This window comes from Ursus americanus, chromosome 12 (genome assembly GCF_024610735.1).
Source record: "Ursus americanus isolate L20-20 chromosome 12, mUrsAme1.1.p, whole genome shotgun sequence".
NCBI classification, from domain to species: domain Eukaryota; kingdom Metazoa; phylum Chordata; class Mammalia; order Carnivora; family Ursidae; genus Ursus; species Ursus americanus.
The window spans coordinates 44,221,167-44,236,912 of record NC_142138.1 but is presented as its reverse complement, the minus strand read 5'-3'; the positions used below and the strand labels follow the sequence as shown (position 1 = coordinate 44,236,912).

Sequence of the window (15,746 nt, the reverse complement as noted above, 5' to 3'; positions counted from 1 at the left end):
TTAAAATTGTTGTTGGATTGATAGTGCGAATGTCTAATATCACATATAAAAATGATGTCCAAACTCTCAAGCCAGGGAGCTATTTCTTTACCACGAGTGTGGCAGATCTAGTCTCTACCTGTGCACAAAGAGCCAGGAGATGGCAATAGAATTGTGTGCCTCTTAACAATGTTCTTTTCTAAGACAATGTGTCTTGCAAACAATGGAATGTGGTAGAGGCGAGGTTAAAGCCATTTTTATAACCTCAATACGTTAAGAGGCCAAAATTTCAGTGTTTCAATGAATTTGGATTCATGTTGTGGAAAGCAATGAGCCAAGTGAAATAGGCTTTCCCTATTTCATCATGAGCCTTCATTTTTCCAAAGCAAAATGTTTGGAACTTTAGCTGGGAGTCTCAATGGAGTGTTGTTTCTCCTTTTTCTAGAACAGCGCTGCCAGGAGAAATTTCTGAGAGATGGAAATGTTCTATATCTGTGCTGTCCAAGATAGTAGCCCGTAGCCACACATGGCTATTACTGAGTACTTGAAATGTGTGAGCACAAATGGGAAACTGAAATTTTAATTTAAGTTTAGATGTAAACAATCACATGTGGCTAGTGGCTGCTGTATTGGACAGCGCAATCCTAGAATGTAACTGAGATGCCCTTGTTCTCTAAGGGAGCCCCAAATGCCAGTTGCTCAGGGTGGGGGTGGGATGTTGTTCCCAAATGGGTTTGCCTCCACTGGTGAGTTCCTCTTCCATATACTGGGTAGATTTTGCCTCTCAGGAGTATGCCTCCTTTGCTTTTCCTTTCGGTGAGCAATGACTCACATGGCTGACTTATAAAACACCTTTGGCAGTTGAGAGCATGGTGTTCTGAGATTTAACCCTTGCCAGGTTTAGAGAGAGTAGAGCTCAGGCCCTTTCCTGTACAGTTGACACAAATCAATGCCAAGGGCGTACAGCATTAGAACATAGAAAACTTTTGAATTGCTAACTGAATTTCCCTCAAATTTAACTGTCTCCAAGGAGGGTGCCACTGCCCACTGCACCCATGCTTCCTCTATTTCGAAGTTCCAGAGTGTGAACAGCAGAGAGGTGGAGAGCTGGAGCAGAGGTGGTGTTGGTGTGGAATTCACACAGTAGAATTTCGCTTACGCAAGTGCTCAAGCACTTGTGAGAGATCAGAATTAGCTATTTCTCTGGTTGGATTGAGCTATTTCAGTGAAAATTTAAAGTGTAAGCTCTTTCATCAAATAAATTGAGTGAGTGAAGGAAAGAGGTAAACCAGGGAGATGGCTAGAGGGTCAGAGCTAATGGTATAAGCTTATCTCCTCTGGCCATTTAAGATAAAATATCTCAGGCATTTAAGACAGCAGTGATTATTTAGATTTTTTGGAATATGTGTGTGTACATTATATATATATGATATATATATTTATATATGAAGTAGATACCTTGTACACTTATATATACATATAAGTATACACATCATATACATATAGTGCCAATTAAAAAATATAATTTGTACCAATAAAATCAACACCAAACTTGTTCTTTATCATTCATTCGAAATACATTGAACAGCTACTATGCAAAGTACTGGGGCTACTAAGAAGCCTAAGACAGAATATGATTTCAATCATTGCAAAACTCTTGATCTAGTGGACAATATACATAAACCATTTTCTGGCATTAGACTGACTGGGTTCAAAGTGCTGCCTCACCATTTTCCAGTTGTATAAATAGGAGAAAGTTACTTGGTATTTACTAAGTCTCAGTTTTCTCATATGGAAGGCATTCTAATAATACCTGCTTCATGAACATACTACGAAGATTAAAAAAATAATGTATATACAGTCCTTGTCAATACTCATACATGAAGAGTACTCAACCATGTGTTAGCTTATTTTTTAAATAGTAAATTTCATTTATTTTTATAAATAAAGATAAAATTCACATTAATTGAAATGTTAACTGTCCATTTTTTGACAAAATGAACACACCTCTGTAACTCGCATCCCTATCAAGATTTTTTTTTTAAAAGATTTTATTTATTAATTTGACACAGAGAGACAGCCAGCGAGAGAGGGAACACAAGCAGGGGGAGTGGGAGAGGAAGAAGCAGGCTCCCAGCGGAGGAGCCCGAAGTGGGGCTCGATCCCAGAACGCTGGGATCACGCCCTGAGCTGAAGGCAGATGCTTAATGACTGCGCCACCCAGGCGCCCCACATCCCTATCAAGATTTAAACAATTTTTATCACCCAGAAATTTCTCTCTTGTACCTTTCAAGTAAATTCCTTGCCAGAGGCAACCAGTTATGTTTGTTTGTTTGTTTTTTCACTACAGATTGAGTTTTGCCTTTTCTGGAACTTTGAATAAATAAAATCATACAGTAAGCACTGTATTGTGTCATTTATTTATTTTTTAATAGGTAATATGTTCACATGGTTGGAAATTGAAAAGGTACAAAAGGGCAGTCAAAAGTGTTTCACACGCACCCAGTTTTCCTCTCCTGAAGCAACCAATGTTATTAGTTCCATGTGGGCCTGTCCCATAGCATTAGGGGTTTATACCAGGAGCTTTGAGAACTCCGTTTTAAAGGTTACCCAAAGAATATTGTGACAGCCCAGCTAAAACAACATAAAATCAGTTTTAAAAATAACCGGAGTTCTTTTTAGATTCTGATTCCAAATGTCAAATTGTGACATTTTACCTTTCTATGACTTAGGTAATCTTTAAGCCACATCTAGTTCAAGTTCTAACATTTTGTGATTTTCATTCATCTATTAAACAAATATGTATTGAACAAATATGGAAATACAACCATGATCCAAAGAAAACCAAGCTCCTGGACTTACGGATGTAATAGTCCAGTGCAGCGGGAGGGGGGGAGAATAAAAATTCAACAAAATAATCATACAATTACAGTTTCAGCACTGTAGGAAGGGACCAATGTGAGGAGGTCCGAAGGTGCTTCTCAGAGGTAGAGACAAGAGCCAAATGAAGTCAGAAGGTTGAAGGTTGGAAAAGCTTTCTAGGCACTGAGCGAAGCATATGCACAAGCTCTGTGGAGGGAGGAAGATTTGAGGGCCTGGAAAGGCCAATGTGGCTGGAACAGAGACAGCAGGATGGGAGAGACAGCAGTAGTCTGAGCAGTGAGAAGAGATGAAGAGATGGGCAAGGTACCTGACTATGCAGGGCTTGGTTAGTTAAGGGGTTTTGTCTAAGAGAATGGTAAGCTATTAAAGTGGTTTACCTGGGAAGTGACAGGGTCACATAGCCTTCTGTGTGGAGAAGAGATGGGAGAGGACTTAGGGCGCAGGTGGGTAAGACATTTAGAAGAGTAGGTTCCTTCACCCTCACCCAGGAAGCTTGGACTAGGGTGGTGATGGAGGAGACATAAAAGAACAGATTCAAGGAAAATTTCAGAGGTAAAATCAACAGGATTTGCTGATACAGTATAGGAGGGAAAGGTAGATTTTCAAGATGTCTCAACTTTCTTATACAAAATGGATTGTTTCAATAAAATTGTTGATTGAAATTAAATAATGGCATGACCTAAAAGTCATGAAAAATTCTGCCTCATAAAATTTCAAGGTTTCAGAGTTTTTAGCTGGGTGGACAGCATGTCTCTACTTCCTATATTTTAGTATTTCCTAAGCCTGTTTTTAAAAAATGGAGACTTTTCCTTTTTCTGAAATGCTTACTACAGTGGAATCCCTTCCGGAGATTGTAAATGTATATCAGAAAATAACCAGGGGCTATCTAATTTCTAGGCAAACAATTCTGGAGTTTTTTTGTGCTGGTAATTACTGTCATTTTGTAACTTATAAATGTATAATGAAAGTAATTTATATTGCCTTTATTATTTTTCTTGCCCGTTTTTCTTGGAGTTGGACCGGAAATAGATAGTTTCTGTCCCGAACTAAGTACTTCTAAGAATTTCTTCGTTGGTATTGGATGGTTGCCCGGCTGGACTTCATATATCTGTGCCCATGCTCTGCCCCCTGCCGGACTCTGCATAAAGCCAGTGCGTCGAGACGACTGAAGGTAGAGGGATTTGCAGTCACAAGCGCTATTCGCACATTGATTATTGTTTTTGAGAGTGACCTAGGTCACCTCTCGGGGAGCTCGGAAGGCCTTTCGGAAGCCTGCGTGTCGGCGTCTCGTGCCTGAGGCCTGGGAGGCGCGTGGGCAATGCGGTAGTGCGAGGCCCGCAGCTGCAAGCTGGGGGTCTTCTCGGGCCCCCGAGGGGGTGTGTCCTGAGCAGCCCTTACATGCAAGGGGCGGTCCAAGAGACTGGGGAAGTCTGCAATTTGTAAGGCCGAGGGCTGGCGCTTTGAAAGAGAGGCGGAGGAGGGAGCGGGATTTCCCCGCCCCCGTTCCCCACGGCCCAATCCCTTCGGCTTCTCCTTTTCTCGACCGGCCGCCCGGCCCCTAACCTGCTCGAACCCATTATGCGGTAGAGGCGGCCGGTCTCTTTAAGGCCCTGCCGCGCCTGCGCCTTGGGCTTTCCTGACGCGGCCGGCCGGACCCTGGAGGAGCCAGCGGGCGGGCTGGGTAGGGGTCGGGTAGTAGTTAAAGCAGCGGCGGCGCCGGGAGGGGTGGGTGAGGGTCGGTGGCAGCTCTGAACTCTCGAGTGAACGCAGCGCTCCAGAGAGGGAGGGGAAGGCGGCCCGCGGAGCCGGAGCGGGGCCGAGGCGCTGAGACGCGGCGGCGAGGCTGCCTGCTGGATGGGAAGTTAATGTTTACGGCGGAGTCCACCCAACGTTTCCAAGGTGAGGGGCGCCGCGCCAGGCCGGGCGGGCCGGGAGGCCGGACGGGCCGCGAGCCCGGGTTCTGCGGGGCGTAACACGGGGCCGAGGCGCGGCGAGTGGGGGCCGCCACCAAACTTGCGGCACGAGCGGGGCGGGCGTGCCCGGCCCCGCCGGGGCCTAAGTTCCCTGAGGCCGCGGCGGCCCGGGACCCTCCTCCCGGGAGCACTGAGGAGGAAACTCGCTCTTATGTCTTCCAGTGGAGTCCCAGGGAGGTGGAGGGACCGGGCAGCTTCGGGGGCGCTTCTTCACAAATCCTGTGGGGGATACTGACCTTTCACCCCCGCCCTCGAGGCCAGAAGTCCGTTCTCTCTGGGTGTCCTGATGGAGTGAGACCGTCCGCTCCCTTTACTTGTAAAGTTGGTTGTCTTCATTTGGCCTCCGGGATTCTGCGCAAGGCAGAATCTCCAGGCCGGTGATGGGCTAGCCAGGTGTGCTAGGTGACTCCCAAGGATGCACTTGGAGAGCGTTTGTAACCATCACGGAATCACCTTATGACTAGCGGGGCAAGCCTCAAATTAACCGCAGAATTTCCGGTAGATTGGATTGTGGTGTTGGTGTTTGCTTTAGAATTGCCGTGATTTCTTTGTGTCTGTCTGTTTTTTGGGCGTCTTAGATCAAGTCAGTTGTCATCTTTTCATTGAAGAGTTAACCAAAACTTTTGTAATAGTTCCTTTGCTTTTCTCCTATCCATTGCTGTTAGAGGTGACTTTGAAAAAGCATTTTCTTGCAAAGATATCTTTTGGTTTACAGTGTAGAATAATAAACTCCTTTCTTAGCTGAAAGAAATCCAGTGCTTCTTGAAGTTCAAGAAAAACTATCTGTTGGTGGTTTTTATCTTTGTTCTGGACTGATACGTGTTAGTAGCTTTTTTTGTTTGTTTTGTTTTTAATTTTATTAGTAAACTTTCTTGAGTTTACTTGACGCCGCTTTTCTATTCTAAAATGCTAGCCTTAAGGTCTCTGAGAACTTTGTGTCAAGGAAACAGAAAACTTATTGAAGTATAATATAAGAAAAAGTGCACAATCCTGAGTGCAGGTAAAGAATTTTTACTAAGTATACCATCACAGATCAAGAAACAATGTTTCTAGGTTGGGATTTATACCTAGGAGTGGAATTGTTGGTTTGTGAGATATGTGAATGATAAAACTTTAGTATTAGATACTGTTGAGCATTTTCCCAAAGTGGTTGTGCTAATTAGCAGGGAATGATAATTCAATTACCCCACATTCTTGCTGATGCTTGTCAGTTGGAGACATTTTTGCTCTCCTGGTAGAGATGCAGTAATATATTAGTGTGGTTTTATTTTGCATTTTCCTGATGGTTGTGGTTTTATGTTTTATTGGCCATTTATATGTCTTCTTTTGTGAGATGTCTTATTTTTTTATTTATAATTTTTTAAGATATGAGTCTTTCTGGGAGGTACACACACACACACACACACCCCTAACTATAAACTATACATAATTTATCTTATTCCACCCTGTCTTTTCACTCTTTTAATGGTGGGTTGTTTGTGTTTGTTTTTGTTTTGATGGATGGACATTGTTAATTTTAATGAAATATATTTACTCTTTTTCTTTATGAGTACTACTTTCTGTGCCCTATTTAAGAAATTTTGCCCAGCCTAAGAATATGAAGATGTTTTCCTATGTTACCTTACAGAAGTTTTATTTTGTTTTACTTTTCACATTAAAGGTGTACAATTTACAGTAAATTTCGGATGGATCGTAAGGGGTCCATCTTTTAACCAGGTGGATATTTTTTTCACCCAGCATCATTTTTTTTGAAAATACCATATTTGTCCCTCTGCACTGTGTGGCACTTTCATAAATCAGGTGACTGTTTAAGTGTGGATCTGTTTCTGGGTACTTTATTCTATTTTATTGGTCTTTTTGTTATCCTTGCACCAGTATCATTGTATTAATTAATGTAACTGTATAATAAGCCTTGATATGTGATAGTATAAGGCCTCCAGCTTTGTTTTTTTAACACTGGGCAGTTCTTGGCTCTTAGCATTTCCATATACATTTCAGTTGTCGATTTCAACAAATTTTGGAAATTGGAATTGAATCTCTATATATATCAATTTGGAGAGTATGTTAACACTGAGTTTTCCAGTTTATGAGCGTGGCATATACCTGTATTTATTTAGGTCTTTTAAAATTTCAGTAATGTTTTGTAGTTTTCTGGACATCGTTTATTTATTCTTAGGTATTTGAAATTTTTTTATGTTATTGTAAATGATTAAGTACAGTCAATCTAAGTCTTTAATCTTCATTCAGGACCTAATCCAAATTCTACCTTGTATGTTCTAGTTTTCCAAGTTGGTTCATTCGTTCTCTTCCTTTTCTCTTTCTTTCGTTCGTTCGTTGTCTAGGACCAATTAAAGAGTTATAGAGTGTTGAGTATATTGACAATCACTGTGTTAGGCCTTTGAGGATACAAAGATGATTAAGATGCTGCTCCTGCCCTTAAGGGGTTTAGAGTCTAGGAGAGGTAAGTAGAAATTCAAGAAGAGACCTTTGTCCTCCACTGTAAGTGCTATTATGAAAATTGGTTTGGCAGCATGCAAAAAGGACATTTAAATCAAACTGGGCAGGGTTGGGAGTGGGGGAGGTAATACGACTGGCTCGCACTGTTCTGAGAGCTTGAGCAAAGGATGTGGGCTGTGGGTAGGTAGGGGCTGCTATTCACTATACATGCTTCTGCTTAATCCCTTGGCTTTCAGCCTTAGCCTCATTCCACTCTTTGGAGTCTGGAGTCTCTCCAAGTCACTGTTTCTAGAGAATAAATTTATGAGATGATATAAATGAAGGGAAACTAGAGGATCTATACATTACAGACTTGATGCAGACTTTAAATTACTAACCTGCTCTTTGGCCCCATACCTCTCCCCCACTGACCACATACTGTCTGGAGACTCCCAAGTCTTGAGCCTTCCTGGGGTTCTGTGAGTGAGGCAGTACCAGCTACTTGACCATATTCCCTTATGCAGGCCTGTAGATTTGGCTTCCTCTCCTCTACTCAATTACGAATTCCTCTCTTTCTTGTTTCATGGATGCCATATCATCTTTTATCTGTCTGAGAATGTTAAAGATAGTTTACTTAAGCTTTCTTTTCCTTGCATAGTTTGTTTCTTCCAAGTTACTTTTTGTCTGTTTGGTGTAGCCTCAGCAGTAGAGGCCCTCCTCAGAGTCTTGATAATCTTTGGTTTGGGCAACTGAAAGCTGATGGGAAGCCCTGAATTTGTAGGTGGGACTTATTGACTTCCAGTTTTACTCTATAATCTGCATAGAACAGTGGTTCTCAAGTTTGGTTGCACATTAGAAACACATGGGGAGCTTTAAATACACACACACACACACACACACACACACACACACACACACGCTGCTAAACCAAATAGAACAGAATCTCTGAGGGTAGGGCCCAGGTAGCAATATTTTTTAAACATTTAGGTATGATTGCATACGGTAAGATACACACATTTTAAGTGTATAGTTTGATTTTGTCATGTATACACTCCTGTGTCACCACCAAAGGATACAGACTACTGTGAAAACCTTAGAAAATTCCTTTATATCCCTTTGTTCTGTCTTCCCCCCTCCCTGCCCAGAGGCAACCGCTATTCTGATTTCTATCCCCATAGATTAACATCAGTATTTTCTAAAGTTGTCCAGGTGATTCCCCTGTGTGGCCAAGATTGAAGCCATTGGTTCAGGTGGACTGTTTGAAGTTATTCCAGTGTCTCTGTCTTTCCTTTTGGTCTGGTCGGATTTCTCAGAGAGTCTCGTCCAGTTTTGTGCTTGGAGGATAGAGGTTTGGTTGCCAGTGATCTGGGAACTCAAGAAAGAGGGCTGAATAATGAGCTGTACAACATTTAGTATATAAGGTCACATAATTTGCCTCTTTTTGTTGGGATACCTGTGTCTTCTACCATGTATGGTTTATCGTCTCGAGAGAATAAATCTCCAGTCAGCTGCTGCATTGAGGATGGGCCACTCGGTAGCTTGGAGGAGGAATGGGGTCTAGGTTTCTAGCTGTTCACAACTATCACCTGCTCCTTTCTTTCTTTAGTCTTCCCTACCCCTCTTTGTTCTGGCAATCCCTGAGCCTTTTGAGGATTGTATGGTATACATATATGGTATATATATTAGGCTTGTTCTAAGTTGCCAGCACTGCTGGCTTGTGATTTGGCTGTCTTTGACAAAGTCAGTTACCACTCCTCCATCTTATTATCAGCTTCCAAAATTTTATTGTCATCTCTTCCTCCATTCTCCTGTCCTTGCGGTTTATGAGCTAAAAACAGAACACAACAACATTTTCTTTAACCTTGCTTTAGTAGAGTTTTGGGGAGGGAGGAAAATTAGTTGTGTGTTCAATCTGCCAGCTTAACCTGAAAGTCCGCGTTGTCTGCTTTCCTTTATACAGAAATGTGTTGCCATCTGCTGTTCACTTGTCTCCTTGGAGGGTTATATCTTTTAAATCTCTTTGTTTTCTCTTAGGCTAAATTTATACACTTTAAAGTATTTACCTTTAAATTATGTCCATCCCTTTCTGTGCTAAAATGTCCTTTTTCATACGAAATTTGTGGTGTTTTTTTGTTTGTTGTTTTCTTTTTTTAAAGATTTTGTTTATTTATTTGACAGAGATAGAGACAGCCAGTGAGAGAGGGAACACAAGCAGGGAGAGTGGGAGAGGAAGAAGCAGGCTCATAGAGGAGGAGCCTGATGTGGGGCTCGATCCCATAACGCCGGGATCACGCCCTGAGCCGAAGGCAGACGCCTAACGACTGCGCCACCCAGGCGCCCCTGTTTGTTGTTTTCTGTTATGTCCTTATTTGACAACATAAAAAGCTGCCAACCCCATTTTGCCCTTCAAATTAATTTTTGACAAGTTTCGTGAAATATAAAAGTCTGCTTAACACTGCCCACAATTCTCAGTGGTCTTTGCTCCTCCACCAATTATTTTCCTTTTGTTTGCATATAAAATTAAAATATAACATTGGCAGTTATTACTATCTTGCTGGTTTGCTAGTCCTTCTCTTGGAAACATGGAGGTTAATTAATGCTTTGTAGATAGAACCTGTTGACTGTGGCCTCATATGTGTTTGCTCAGAAAGGATCATCCCATTTCTCATTATTTCAGATTGCCTGGTGTTTATTTGTTGCCATTTCCAGCCCTTGTTTTAATTGTATCTGTACTTGAGGAGAGCTTTCCCCTGCCTGTGCTGTTTGCAGTTTATCCTTTAAGTGGCCAAAGATAATGTGGGTTTAGTGCTTGTTAATTGTTCTTTGTACTAATCCAATCCTGACAGTTGTACTCTGAAAAGTGTTCCCTAAAGCTGGTCAAAGTGGCTATTATCTGGTCTTCATCATTGGTTTTGTTATTCATTGTCTTGTGGGTTCATGATTAGGGCTCTCTCCTTGAGGAACTGATGGTTCCTATGTTCTTGGAAGGGACCTTGATGAGAGATAGGAACAGAACTGGCTTTGTTATCAATCATCGCTCTTTTTTGTTTTTCGTAGTAAAGTGCAAGCACTGATGTAAAAGTGAAGATGGGGATTTTGACTAACTTTAAGTTGGTTTTTAAATGATTACTAGCTGTCTTTTTTGGCCTGGTACAGATCTTTTATTATGTCGGAAATGAATCCAGCATTCTCATAAGTTGTGGTAGTAAGTTTTTTAGATTAATGTTAATAGATACTGGATAGAAGTAAAGCTTTAATGAACAGTTGTATAATATGATGTTTAAATGAGATACATGAGAGAAAGAAGAAAAATTTATTTTCCTCAGGTGTACCACAAATCAGGATAGTTTAGAAGACATGGTGGTGAGAAGATAGAGCTTTAAGAAAATTGAAAATGAATTTTAGGGAATAAGCCCATGAGAAGTCTAATGCCTTTGAATATTTATCCGAAATACATGTAAGAGATGAGCACAAAGTTTAGACTCTACTGCCTTTTTGAAAATGTGGAGAAGCTTCTTTTCTAGTGTCATGAGCAAGGTTTATAAAAGTTGTTATGCTAGTCCATTTACATGTAACATACAAGATTGGAAAAAGGAATCAGTAAGTGATCTAGAATTTTAAAGAAGTTATAAAATTATCAATAAGTCATTAAGAACCTCTAAAGATAACACATATTTAGCATCTCCTGTGTGTCAAACATAATGATAGGTATTGGGAAGATAATGGTGATCTATTCTACGTAGATAAAATCCTTGCTCTCACAAAATTTACAAACTAGGGGAAGGCACAGTTGATATATTGTTTCTGAGTGAGGTGATAATTTTGCTAAAAAAAAAAAAGGAGGGTAATTAAGTGATTAATTTGTTTTAAATCTTGAGGCTTTTTATAATTCGTAAGGGAAAATGCTGAGTGAAGTAGGTTTTAAATCTTAATATTTGCTTTAAAAGTTTTTGGGGTAAATTTATATATAGTGAAATGCATAGAACTTAACTATACAGTGCGGTGAGTTTTGATAAATGTATATGCTTTTGTGAATCTCTCTCCCCCACCCCCAATAATCCCTCAGGGTTCTTTTAGTCAGTTCCTGTTGTTCTGTTATTTTTTTTTACCACAGATTAGTTTTCCTTGTTCTTGAACTTCGCATAAAAATAGAATAAATTAGTGTGTATTCTTTTTTTGTCTGGCTTCTTTTGTTCAACACAATGTTTCTGGCATTCAAATGTTTTAACGGTTTGATTTAACTGATTTAACAGTTTTTGCACATACCAGTAGTTTGTTCTTTTTAGTTGGTGTGTAATCCATTGTATAACTATAACACAGTTTATCCATTCTCCCATTTGACTATTATGAATAAAGCTGTCATGAATGCTTGATTACTGGTGTCTTTATAGACATACATTTTCACTTCTCTTGGATAAATAACTAGGGGTGAAATTACTGGGTCATGGGGCACATATATGTTTGACTTTAGAATACATTGCCATACAATTTCCCCAAGTGCTTATACCATTCTATAGTCCAATAAGCGGTCTGTGAAAGGTCTAGTTAAGTGACAAAACAGAATTGAGTTTCAGAAAGATTATTCTGGTACAGTGGGGCACAGGACTTGAAATAGGGAAAACACACAGTAAAGTAATATAGTTGAAAATTGATGTATTCCTGTTTCAAGAAATTGATAGGGAGGGAGAGAATCTTAGGGATTCTAGAGCTATGGTATGTGTGGTGAGGATAAGGGAGGAGTCAGATGACCCCTTGGTATCTGTCGTAGCCTGCTAGATATTGGCGTAGCAGTCATTAATAGAGGGGACACAGTTGAAGATTAGATTTTGGAGGGAAAAGAGGGTAATAAAAATTCTGTTTTGTTTGTGAGTAGTAATTGGGGGTAAAAGGAAGTAGATGAGATAGTTCTGGAAGTGCGTGTCGTGAGGAGAGAGCCAGATTGGAATGGGCATTTTGGGAGCCACTGATACTAGAGAAATGAGCTGATGAAGAGGAGTCTACAAAAGAACAGAAGGAGTAACCACTACAGAAGGAAATATAAATCAGGAGACTGATTTAACAGAAACTATAAATCAGGAGACTGATTTAACAGAAACTATAAATCAGGAGACTGATTTAACAGAAGTTGAGAACTTTGAAAAAGGAGAGAAGGACTTGAATATTGTTACTGTGAGTAAAAATTAAGTACTGCCTTTTTGGAGGTTAATTATATTACACACACGCGCGTGCACACACACACACACATATATATATATATATCTGTTAAAATATCACTTTTTTTTTGAGAGAGAGAGCACATGTGTGGGCATGCACAGTGGGGGAGGGGGTGCAGAGTGGGTGGTGAGGGGGAGAGGGAGAGAGGGAATCCCAAGCAGGCTCCACGCCCAGTGCAGAGCCTGATACAGGGCTTGATCTCACGATCCTGAGAGTATGGCCTGAGCCAAAATCAAGAGTCAGATGCTCAACCCACCGAGCCACCCAGGCATCCCACATTTCTTTTGTTTTTTTCTTTTTCAAGTAACCTTTACACCCAATGTGGGGCTTGAACTCACAACCCCGAGATCAAGAACTGCACATTCTACCAAGTGAGCCAGCCAGGCATGCTAAAATTTCACATTTCTTGATCTAGTAGGTGTATTTTATAGAATAACTCCTGGAGAAACTGAAATATGGAAAGATGTGTTTAGAGGTATTCATGGCACCTAGTATATAATAATAAAAAGTTGAAAACAACCCAAGTAGCCATCAGTAAAGGATTGCTAAATTAAATATGGCACATTCTTAGGATAGAATGTTATACAGCTAGTGTAATGCGGTGTGTGTATTTGCTATATTTCCTATTGCTGCTGTAATAAATTAACAGACTTAGCAGCTTAAAACAAAAATTTAGTCTCTTACAGTTATGGAAGCCAGAAGTCTGAAATGTTTCCCTGGGCTAAAGTCAAGGTATTGGCAAGGCTGCTTTTAAGGGTAGAATCTGTCTTCTTGCTTTTTCCAGCTGTTAGAATTGCATTCCTTGTATTCCCTGCATTGCATTCTGTGGCCGCTTCCTCCATCTTCTGAGCCAACAGTTTAGCATCTTCAGATAGGCCCAACCCAGATAATCCAGATAACCTCCTCATCACAAAATCCTTGACTTAATCTGCCAAGCCTCTTTTGCCATTTAAGGTAACATTCATAGGTTCTGGGTATTATGATGAAGAGCTCTCTAGGAGGCCATTGATCAAGCTACTAAATAATACAAGGACAGAAGATCAAGGTGCATTAAAAAAATTCTCAAGGAAAAATATGTGTTAGTATGATCTAATTTTTGTTAAGTTAAAAAATACATATATTCTTTTTTGTTAGTACATGTATAGATTTTGTTTTTTTTTTTTAGAAAACTTGATGGAGATAGACTATATTGCTAACAGGCAGTCTTCGAGAGTAGGACTACAGAGTATTTAAACTTTTAATTTTTTTCTGTGATATTTCAATTCTTAATTAACATGTATTTTCTAATCAGAAAAACCACAATAAATGAAAGGATAGAGTATTATACTGGGTCACCTGTTGCAGAGAGATAAAGAGGCTCTTGGTGAGCAACCTTGGTAAGTGTGGTTTCAGTAAAATGGTGGGGTAGAAGACGGATTGCAGTGAAAAAGTGGAAGGTGAGAAAGGGAAGAATGAAAAGCTAAACATCTTTCCAGTTGCCTAGTTATGAGGGATGGCAGGATGCTGTGAGACCAGGGATAAATAAGATCCAGTGAGATTTTTAAACATGGCAGAGCAGCATGTTTGAAAATTGAGAGCCCAAATTGGGAGGAAGAGAGAGATTGCCTGAATTTTGGGTTAATTGAAAGAGCCTGAGGCCTGAGGTCTTCTGACTTGATTAAGCAGCAGACCCACTTGCTTATGTCAGGTGAGACCTAGAGAGGTGTGGCTATGCATAGTAGTTAAGTTTATAATATTTTAGTTTTATTCTGTATTATCAGATTTTTAAAAAAATCTTTTTTATTCAATATTATCAGATTTTAAAAAAATCCTACATGCTTTTTTGGCTTCTTCTGAAAGTCTAAGGTTATTGTGTAACTATGTAAATTTAGGCTTGCCAATATACCTTTATTGTTTTGGTTTGTACCCAAAACTTCTGTTTCTGTAGCCTAGCAAATGAGTATCAGGGAGTAAGACCTTAGTTTTCTAGGTGCAACATTTTGGGATTCTTTTCTGTTGTTGAAACTATTGCGTTAAAAAATCTGCTTATATAAGCTTGTATCAGTTTTCTCTTGACTCTAGAACGTTACAACAGGAAAGCATTGGGGATAACCTTCAGTTCAACCTTTTTTCAAGTTCCTGACAAGGAAAAAGAGCTTAAATAACTTTTGAGGAGCTTAAGTAACTTGCAGAGGCCACATGTATCTTGTAGATAGAATCTGGTACTTTTACCTTGCTGAGATGCTGAGGACCTTTTTAAAAATTATTTCATTGATACTTACTATAAATGTGCCAGGATTTCCTGATTTTTCATATGTATTCTTCTATCCAGTTTTGATTAACATATATTTCCCCCTCTAATTTGATGACTCTTCATTTATTACTATCAGTGTAATTAAATTAATTAACATTACTAGCATTAAAGTAGAATTTTTAGGACTTTGCTGTGATCTGTATACTATTTAACCCATTTGCAGAATTATGTTGAGGATTCTTATTGCCATTTTAGGATTTTTCAGAATAGTGGTAATTCATTTTTATTTCACATTGGGTATGGAGTGACAGGGCTTAATGTACCTTTTTTTTTTTTTTTAAGAGAGAGGGCAAGAGAACACATTAGCAGGTGGGGGGAGTTGGGGGGGGGAGAATCTTAAGCAAGTTCCATGCCCATTGTGGAGCCCACACAGGGCTCAACCTCACAACTCTGAGACCATGATCTGAGCTGAAATCAAGAGTCGGACACTTAACTGACTGAGCAACTGACTGAGCCATCCCTTAACATATTTCTTGACACAATGCTTGATATGTTGTGTGTACTAAATAAAAAATTCATGTAATATATAATATATTTTAGGAGGTACTTGTTCTGAATTTGTACTTTTTTCAGACTAGATTGAAACATAGGGAAACTGGTATTTTAGTACATACTCTTGCTGCTGCCAGGAAAGAACTGTGTATGCGGATATATCCTTTTTTTTTTTTTTAATAGTTTTTTGTTTGTAACAATGGAAGGTTGAGGTCAGGGAACAGACTGAGTTCCTTACCCATGAACTTCAGCACCTCAGCTATAGCAATTTTAGGTGCAGCTCAAAGGATCAAATTTTAGTTAGCTAGTACACTTAGTGTACTTTAGACAGCATTCTCTCCTCCGAGTCTTTTTTTTTTTTTTTTTAAGATTTTATTTATTTATTCTACAGAGATAGAGACAGCCAGCGAGAGAGGGAACACAAGCAGGGGGAGCGGGAGAGGAAGAAGCAGGCTCATAGCGGAGGAGCCTGATGT

At 39.9% G+C, this 15,746-nt stretch overlaps 1 protein-coding gene across 6 annotated transcripts in view; it reads left to right on the top strand.

The window, feature by feature from the left end:
- The first annotated feature begins 4,556 nt into the window (after positions 1–4,556).
- EVI5 (ecotropic viral integration site 5) overlaps positions 4,557–15,746 on the top strand; it is a 190,663-nt gene continuing 179,473 nt past the window's right edge. For 2 of the 6 annotated variants that reach the window (XM_045801783.2, XM_087866105.1), the window contains exon 1: positions 4,557–4,761. The gene's annotated coding sequence lies outside the window, so the exon portion shown is untranslated. The remainder of the gene's footprint in view (positions 4,762–15,746) is intronic. The other 4 variants (XM_045801782.2, XM_045801786.2, XM_045801785.2 and 1 more) reach the window with 2 other exon arrangements.